Source organism: Chiloscyllium plagiosum, chromosome 26 (assembly GCF_004010195.1).
Source record: "Chiloscyllium plagiosum isolate BGI_BamShark_2017 chromosome 26, ASM401019v2, whole genome shotgun sequence".
Lineage (NCBI taxonomy): Eukaryota > Metazoa > Chordata > Chondrichthyes > Orectolobiformes > Hemiscylliidae > Chiloscyllium > Chiloscyllium plagiosum.
Genome location: NC_057735.1, coordinates 44,897,631 through 44,907,342, shown reverse-complemented (window position 1 = coordinate 44,907,342; position 9,712 = coordinate 44,897,631).

The following is a 9,712-nucleotide window of genomic DNA, read 5'->3' as shown; positions in this document are numbered from 1 at the left end:
GAGGTGTAATCTAGGTAGCTGTGGGAGTCAGTCGGTTTATAGTAAACGTCCATGTTGAGTCGGTCATCCGAGATAGAAATGGAGAGGTCTAGGAAGGGGTGGGAGCAGTCTGAGATGGTCCAAGTAAATTTGAGGTCGGGGTGGAAGGTGTTAGTAAAGTGGATGAACTGTTCAACCTCCTCGTGGGAGCATGAGGCAGCGCCGATACAGTCATCAATGTAACGGAGGAAAAGGTGGGGGGTGGTGCCAGTGTAGCTGCGGAAGATGGACTGTTCCACATATCCAATGAAGAGGCAGGCATAGCTGGGGCCCATACGGGTGCCCATGGCTACTCCTTTGGTTTGGAGGAAGTGGGAGGATTGGAAAGAGAAGTTGTTCAGTGTAAGGACCAGTTCAGTCAGTCGAAGAAGGGTGTCAGTGGAAGGGTACTGGTTGGTTCGGCGTGAAATGAAGAAGCGAGGGCTTTGCGGCCTTCATGATGGGGGATGGAGGTGTATAGGGACTGGATGCCCTTGGTGAAGATAAGGCGTTGTAACTGTACTGGAAACAACTTAGCTAGAGAAGTGGCAAGTTCTAGTGTACAAGCCTTCAATACTATTGCCAGAATGTTGTCAGGACTCATAGCTATTACTGTTTCCAATGCCTCCAGTTGTTTCCTGTGGAGTGAACCAAATTGACCGAAGCCTGGTATCTGTGATGCTGGGGATCTCTAGAGGAGGCCAAGGTGGATCATCCATCAGGCACTGTTGACTAAAGATTGTTGCAAATGCTTCAACCTCATTTTTTTGCTGTGATATTCTGGGCCAGCCCATCATTGATGAGGGAATATTTATGGATTTTCCTCCAGTGAATTGTTTAATTATTCAAAACTGAATGTAGCAGAACTACAGAACTTAGATCTGATCGATTGGTTGTGGATTTGTTTATCCATATTTATCACTCTATGCGGTCTGGTACAAAAGTAGTCCTGTTTTGTAGCCTCACCAGACTGACATCTCATTTTTATATGTGCTGCTTATGGCATGCCTTCCTGCACTTTTCATTGAAACAGGGTTGACCCTGTGGCTGGATGGTAATGGTTGAGTAGGGTATATGCTGGGCCATGGGGATGCAGATTATGTTGGAGTACAGTCATGCCGCTGTTGATGACCCAGTCGAGCAACAACATCCTTTAAAACCCAACCAACCCAATCAGTAGTGGTGGTGCTGAGCCACTCTTTGTGATGTGAAGTTGTTGGGAAGACAGTGGGAAGGCAATGGCCCAGTGGTATTATCACTGGACTGTTAATTCAGACACACAGTATTGTTCTGGGGTTCCCAGTTCAAATACCATCAGAGCAAATGGTGGAATTTGAACTGAATAAAAATCTAGAATTAAGAGTCTAATGATGGCCATGAATCCATTGTTGATTGTCATAAAAACCCATCTGGTTCACTAATGTCATTTAGGAAACTGCCATCCATACCTGATCTGGCCGACATGTGACTCCAGACCCACAGCAATGTGATTGGTTCTTAACTGTCCTCTGGAAAATTAGGGATGGGCAATAAATGCTGGTCTAGCCAGTGACACCCTCATCCCACAAATACATGAAGAAACAAGTCCCCACCCAGAGTACATTAGGTACAACCTTCAATGCTTCCTTCAAGTGTTGTTCAACATGGACGAGTACTGATTCATCAGCTGAGGGAAGACTGAACGTGGTATTTAGCAGGAGGTTTTCTTGCTCATGTTTAACCTGATGCCATGAAACTTCATAGGATCCCAACTCAGTGTTGAGGATTCCCAGGGTAACTCGCTCCTGACCCTCTACCACTGTGCCACAACCTCTGCTGCTGGTGGGACAGGACATATCCAGGGATGGTGATGGTGGTGTCTGGGACATTGTCTGTAAGGGATGGTTCCGTGAATATGACTGTGTCAGGCTGTTGCTTAATGAGACTATGAGAGATCTCTCCCAATTTTTGCACGAGCCCCCACATGTTAGTAAGGAGCACTTTGCAGGGTTGACAGGACTATGTTCAGTATATAGGTCAATGCTGGGTCATCTGTCTGGTTTCATTTGCATTTTGAGATTTTCTCTCAGTTTTGCTGAGGAGTGACCTTATAGGTGTTTATAAAATTGTGAGGGGCATGGATAGGGTGCATAGCCAAGGTCTTTTCCTCAGAGTAAGGTGGGAGGCCAAAATTAGAGGCACAGTTTTAAGGTGAGAGGGGAAATCTTTAAAAGGAACATAAGGAGTAACTCTTTCACGCAGAGGGTGGTGCCTGTATGGAAAGAGAAAGTGATGGAGGCTGGTACAATTACAATGTTTAAAAGGCAACCAGGCTATCTGGTCGGCATGGATGAGTTGGACCGAAAGATGTGTTTCCATGCTGTTCAGCGCTATAACTCTATGAGTCTATAACTCAGTGGCTTGCTCAGCCATATCAGAGGGCAGTTAAGAGTCAACCACATTGCTAGGTGATGCCACAGTAGGTCAGACCAGGTAAACTTGGTAAATCCCCTGCCTGAAACAGCATTAGCAAGTCAGATGAATTTTAATCAATTGACAATGGTTTCATCATAATCATTCGACTTTAAATTCTGGATTTTAAAAATTTGAATTTCATCTCCGCTGTCAGCTGTTGTGAGATTTCAACCCTGGTATTACCTGGATGCTTGAAGTACCGCTGTACTATCACCTCCCACAATTCAGGAACAGTATCTCTGCAGCAACAATTAGCTACCACAATCTTGCTTTGTGCTAAAAATTAGCTTCAGTAGATGTCTTCCAATAAAGTTAGAATTTTTTTTACCTCAATAGTCTATAAACATTCTGTACTGACCTGGCGGTGGCGTGAGTATTGTAAAACCAACCACATTCTTGACTGAAGTTAGTGACTATTAGAGATTTTAATGTGCAGTATTTAAATAATGACCTGCCATTGGTAAATAACGAACTCTGTTGTGTAAATGTATTCAGTCTATAAGCGAGGAAATGCAATGTTCTCCAAAACGTGCCAAGAATAAACACAACGGCAAGAAGTCCGGCAACTCACACACACTGACAACAGCTTCAACTGGAAAACAGGACACTTCAGCAGTTCATTCTTGTGAATTATTCACTGCCCACCTTGTGCTCATTTGCCTTGCATTTCTGACTGAAACACTTCATCTCTGAAATCTCTTTCTCTACAATCTTGCTCATTGTTTGCTATTTATTTGCATTGTCCAAAAACAGAGACCATAATCTTTATACCCAAGTGCTAAATGGTCCCAATATTGGCTCACTACACTTGATCTCCAGTCTGAAAAAGCAGTCTCCACTTGGAGTGCACATATTTCCACATTTATCTTCATTTAAGAGCAGGCTGACAGAGCTGAGGGCTGTGCATTCTGGGTGTGTGCCTGGAGACAGCTGGGTTGTGTGAGAAAATGGGTTTTAGAATACATTGCAGCACACTCTTAAGGGAAAGATACTGAAAGGAATGGATGAACTGAAACCCAAGTGCTCAATCATGTACTTCTCTGCTGTAACGATAAGTAGAAATAAATAATGTGGAAAAATCAGTATTGTCAATTTTGTAAATAGTGACATAGAATTCGGCGGTGAGAAATGAATAAAAAATGAATATGAAACATTGTTTAGGTCAGAGAAAGAATGTCTGTACTATTGAACACTAATGTTTGTAAAACATATTGGAGACATAAGTTCTGAATGTGTAGATTCACCAGAGCGGTGCCAAAATGAGAAAATCCGGTCAATCAGCAGAGACTTGTTAAGGAGAAATTATATCAGAAAAGGCAAAGAGGAAATTTAATGGAAGATTTTAAATTATGGAGAGAGTTGAAAAGCGTGAATTACAAAGTACTATTAACTGCAGTGGGGGAGACAGGCTGAGAAATTATCTATTTAAAATTGTTGAAAGGAGAATGAAGATGAAGAGATTTCTTTATATAAAGCGCTATTTAAACACATTGCATGAACTAATACATTTGTTTCAGCGGGGAAATATTGAAAAATTATTGAATCGAGATAGGAATTATTTTGGATTGTTCCAGCAAACAACTTTCATTTACAAAACGGGCTGAATGGTCTCAGCTTCACCTGATCCCCATTTACAAATTTTGCTTCACCTTCATTTTAGTATTTGTAATGGATTCTGTTTCATCGCTGCTTGTGGTAGAACTTTCCTCGATTTACCAATTCAGTGGGTGGCACGATGGCACAATGGTTAGCACTGCTGCCTCACAGCGCCAGAGACCCGGGTTCAATTCCCGCCTCAGGCGACTGACTGTGTGGAGTTTGCACGTTCTCCCCGTGTCTGCGTGGGTTTCCTCTGGGTGCTCCGGTTTCCTCCCACAGTCCAAAGATGTGCAGGTCAGGTGAATTGGCCATGTTAAATTGCCCGTAGTGTTAGGTAAGGGGTAAATGCAGGGGTATGGGTGGGTTGCGCTTCGGTGGGGCGGTGTGGAGTTGTTGGGCCGAAGGGCCTGTTTCCACACTGTAAGTAATCTAATCTAATCAATTCTTGGTGCAAAACATGCTCTGAGTCACCAGGCAGTTGGAAATGCTGTTGTTTTTCCCTGTTTACGTTCTCAAAATAGGCTCCTCTAAATGAAATAGATGCTTTGGCTTCAGAAGTTTAGAGAGAAACTAACTAATCTCCCATGAGCTGACCAGAAAGAGTAAAGATCAAATATAGTCTTCAGGCAAATTAAGATGCGGACGGGGGAATAAGTGGACCAGTGCAATCAGGCATAATTCATTTCCCATGATAAATGTAATCACCCTGAACACCTTGAAAAAAGTTCCCCTTGTTTATTGGTGAATCTGGTCAGCAAGTTAAATTATTAAATTGGAAAGAGTTCAGAAAAGATTTGCAAGGAGTGGAGGATTTGAATTACAAGGTGAGGCTGGATAGGCTGTGACTTTTATCACTAGAACATAGAGGATTGAGGAATGACTCAGGGGCATAGATAAGGTAAATCATAACTATCTTTTCCCTACAGTGGGGTGAGTTGAAACTTAAGGGGCATATTTTTAAGGTGAGAGGAGAAAGTTTTAAAAGGAACCCGAGGGGCAATGTTTTCACACAGAGGGTGGTTTGTATGTGGAATGAACCACCAGAGGAAGTGACAGATGCAGGTACAATTATAACATTTAAAAGACATTTGGACAGGTATATGAATAGGAAAGGTTTAGAGAGTTATGGACCAAACGCAGGCAAATGGGACTAGTTTAGATTGGGAAACTTGGTTGACTTAAGTTTGTTGGAATGAAGGGTTTGTTTCAATGCTGCATTACTCCGTGACTGCCCTCATTTAATCATACTTGGTGTGATGTTAATTACAATTAAACATCAAAACTTACAACAATGTGAAATGTTGAATTGGTTGCAGCATAATTGTTTCTTTTGAAAATAAATTGGGGAGCAGATATATAAATTACAGTGACACCACTGGCAGGAGAGTGCAATTACAGCCCTGATAAGTTTACATTGAACATTGCCATAATAAATAGATGGGAAATGTCTACATTAACAAAAGAGTGAGAACAGGAATTGTGTGAAGATATGAAATATGTTATATTATACATGTGGCATTGGAATTCCTGGGGCATTGTTTTTGCTGATTCTGAAGACGCAGCAGAGTCTTGTGAAACACCCAGAGAGAAACAGTGAAGAAAATGGATGGTGATAAAATGATTTTTCATCAGGTTTGATTTTCAAGTAAGCAATCAGAAAATATAACGAATTTGTGCTATGAACATATTTACATGGATAATATAGTAAACAGGCTGAATCAGTTTCAGTTGGCTCAGAGTTAACTTTTCAATCATATTGTAAAATCCAATAGGAGCCACTGGTGTAAAAAGACGGGGTATGAGTCAAGGGGCTGCACTATCAGCAAGGTAGAGCTGACCTTGGGGTGAACAGAGAAACATAGAAAATACCTGCTTGAATAGGCCACTTAGCCCTTAAAGCCTGCACCATTATTCAATATGATCATGGCTGATCATGCAATCTCCGTATCCCATTCCCGCTTTCTCCCCATTCCTCTTGATCCCTTTAGCTACAAGGGCCACATCCAGCTCCCTCTTGAATCTATCGAATGAACTGGCCCCAACAGCTTCCTGTGGGAGAGAATTCCACAGGTTCACAAGTCTGAGTGAAGAAACTCTTCCTCATCTCAATCCTGAATGGCTTACCCTTTATTCTTAGACTGTGACCCCAGTTCTGGACTTCCCCAACATCAGGAACATTCTTTCTGCATCTGGCCTGTACAGACCCATCAGGATTTTATATGTTGCTATGAGATTCCCCCCTCATTCTTCCAAATTCCAATGAGTACAAGTCCAGTTGATTCAATCTTTCCTCATATATAAGAGCTGTGATTCCAGGAACGTGCCTGTGAAATCCATGGGAAAACAATAGATAATGCAATGTGTACATTGTAATGTTTTGTACACAGTTTGGAGGCATATGTGATCCATTCGAGTTTAGTTTCATACTCTGCAGTGATGAAACTGGTTCTCCATGAGTATGCATGAAAATAGCTGAAAATGTGTTGCTGGAAAAGCACAGCAGGTCAGGCAGCATCCAGGGAACAGGAGAATCGACGTTTCGGGCATAAGCCCTTCTTCAGGATTCCCGAAGAAGGGCTTATGCCCGAAACGTCGATTCTCCTGTTCCCTGGATGCTGCCTGACCTGCTGTGCTTTTCCAGCAACACATTTTCAGCTCTGATCTCCAGCATCTGCAGACCTCACTTTCTCCTATGCATGAAAATAAATGATCTAGAAATGATTCCTGATTCCTCTTATCAATTTGTCAATATGTCTGATAACAATAATAACATTTCAGGCAGAATATTTGTTCAGTATCCTGCTCTTCCAGGCATCCACCAGAAACAAAACAATGATTCAAGAGCTCACAGCTCTTACCCCTTTTAGTAACAAATTCATCCAGTTCTGTTTAAATGCTATTGGATTTCCTCTTTACTCAGTTTCACTATTAATCTGTTATTTCTACCAGACTTCATGTTGATAAAGTACTACTTTCCATCTTTTGGATGAGATGTTAAAACAAGGCTAGCTATTCAGATGATCTTTGATCCTGTGACAATATTCAAGGAAGGTCAGGAAGAGTTTGTCAAGGTGGTTGAATAAGTGTAAGCCTTTTTCCTGAAAGTTCTGTTTCTCCAATGAGTCCTCAAATCCTGCATCCAACCAAAGATATCTTTGGGATTTAATGAAAATCTGACCACACGTTTATCAACCTTTCCCTCAACCCAGTCTTCCTCAGAGATTAAAGACAATTGTTTCTCTTAATCCTGGTTTTTAATTCAGTAAGCAGCCTATCTCAGAGATTTGTCCAGCAAATCCAAATTCTTCATGAAATACAGATTAAGGTTAAATATGGATCTCCATGCGCCACCTCATCACAGTCAGACCCAACCCGAACATCAACCCCTTGTAAGGATAAGGGAGATTCCTAACTCTACATCACACCTCATGTGTAGTCAGGACTACATGTTAAGTCCACATCAACCACTTGAATTATTTATTGACAACAACCCTCAGATATGTTTCTGTTGTATTACCCCAAACACATCAACATTCAATATATAAAAAACCGAGAGAACTGCAGATGCTGTAAAGGAGAAACAAAAACAGAAGTTGCTGGAAAAGCTCAGCAGGTCTGGTAATATTTGTGCAGAAATCAAAGTTAACCTTTCAGGTCTGATGACCCTTCCTCAGAACCTGAAACATTAACTTTGATTTCTCTTCACAGGTGCTGAGTTTTTCCAGCAACTTCTGTTTTTGTTTAACTTTTAATATATATTCTATGTGTTTATCAATTAAAATAAGATGTGTGCTACATGTAAACTTTAAAATATATTACTCAGTTGATCTTGTATTGTTCACACAGTGAGTTGGAAGGTAAGCTGGCAGGGGTGATGTTGGGACAGAGAGACTGGGAAAGAGAGGTAAATGACAGGTTACAGATTTGAAAAGAAAACATGTGCTCTGTTTTACCTAAGTATTACATAAAACAAAAGTACAGGGTGAATGCCTTCAAGACAGTGACTGAAATAAAGAAAAAGAAGGTGCTGGAAATACTCAGTAGGTCCAGCAGAGAGAGAGAGAGAGATTAGATTAGATTACTTACAGTGTGGAAACAGGCCCTTCGGCTCAACAAGTTCACACCGCCCTGCAGAAGCGCAACTCACCCATACCCCTACATTTACCCCTTACCTAACACTACAGACAATTTAGCATGGCCAATTCACCTGACCTGCACATCTTTGGACTGTGGGAAGAAACCGGAGCACCCGGAGGAAACCCACGCAGACACGGGGAGAACGTGCAAACTCCACACAGTCAGTCGCCTGAGTCGGGAATTGAACCCGGGTCTCCTGGCGCTGTGAGGCAGTAGTGCTAACCACCGTGCCAGTGTGCCTGGTGAGACAAAACAAATTAATGTTTCGAGTTAAATTTGATTCCTCTTCAAAACTGAACTATATCAACATGACATTGTCTGACCATTGCTGAACATTCACCTGAGAAATGAAATTGCTTTTCACGTCTTATGTACCAAATAGATCAGTGAAGAAATGCATTGGTTCCCCTCACGCCCCATTATTACTGTAAGCTGGACAGCCTTACTGCTGCCAGAGTAGAAGTCCTGGTGTGTCACAACTCCTTCCCTCTTTCCCCTTCCCAAATCCCCTTTGCCTTCCCTCTGTCCCCCTTCGTCTCCTCCCTTTTTCCCTTCTCTCCTTCCCCTTCCCATCTCCCCTCTCCCCCATCAAAATATGATGCTCTTACTTGGCCTTGTTGTGGGGATAATCACCAGCTTCGGAGTCGAGTTCAACCACAGAGTTTATTGTACAAGGAAATACCGGAGCTCCGAGGAGAGAAAGACACCAACAGCACAGTGGTCAGGTGCCAGTCTTCTCTCAATCCAGAGCACAGGTCAAGATACTTTTATACAGTTTGTGATAGAATAGGTCAGTGATGAGGTTATTGTCTCTGTAACATAGTTTGTTTGTTGTAAACATTGCAGAATCATTGATAGTTTTGATGCAGTCATTGTCAGTTCCAGAGCAGCCTTTGTTAATTTCAGCGTGGCCGTTGTCAGTTTCAATATCTGCGCGGAAATCCATTGCTGCAGTAATGGGCGCTAATCGCTCTCCCTGAGAAGGAGGATTACTGCAGTCCTGGCTATTAGCATTTCGTATTGAGTCTGTATCAAGCTGTCAGCATTTCTATAAGAGGGGTTGGCTGGACCCAGACACTTCAGTGGGCAGTGTACATTACTCATGTGTATTCTTCCCCCACCTGCCTTAAACTAATCAACTGGGCTGTGAGTGCATTGTGCTGGCATTCAGGCAGTATACACTACTCATGTGTATACTCTCCTCCACCCACCTTAAACTAATCAACTGGGCTGTGAGTGCATTGTGCTGGCATTCTGGTGGCCCCAGGTAGTGTCTATATCTGCTCTGTTGTTTCTCTCCATATTGTGATCCAGCGGCCATCTTGTGTGTCAAGTTGGCCAACTGATGGCTCAGCGACCATCTTGTGTGTCCGTGTGCCTCGTGTCACCCTGCCCTGTGCCATCTTCCTCTTCATGTGGGTTACATTTAATACAGGTTACCCATTTTCTCACTCTTAGCTCTTATCAGCTTTTCTTCTCTCTTGGCTTGCGATCTACAATGTGC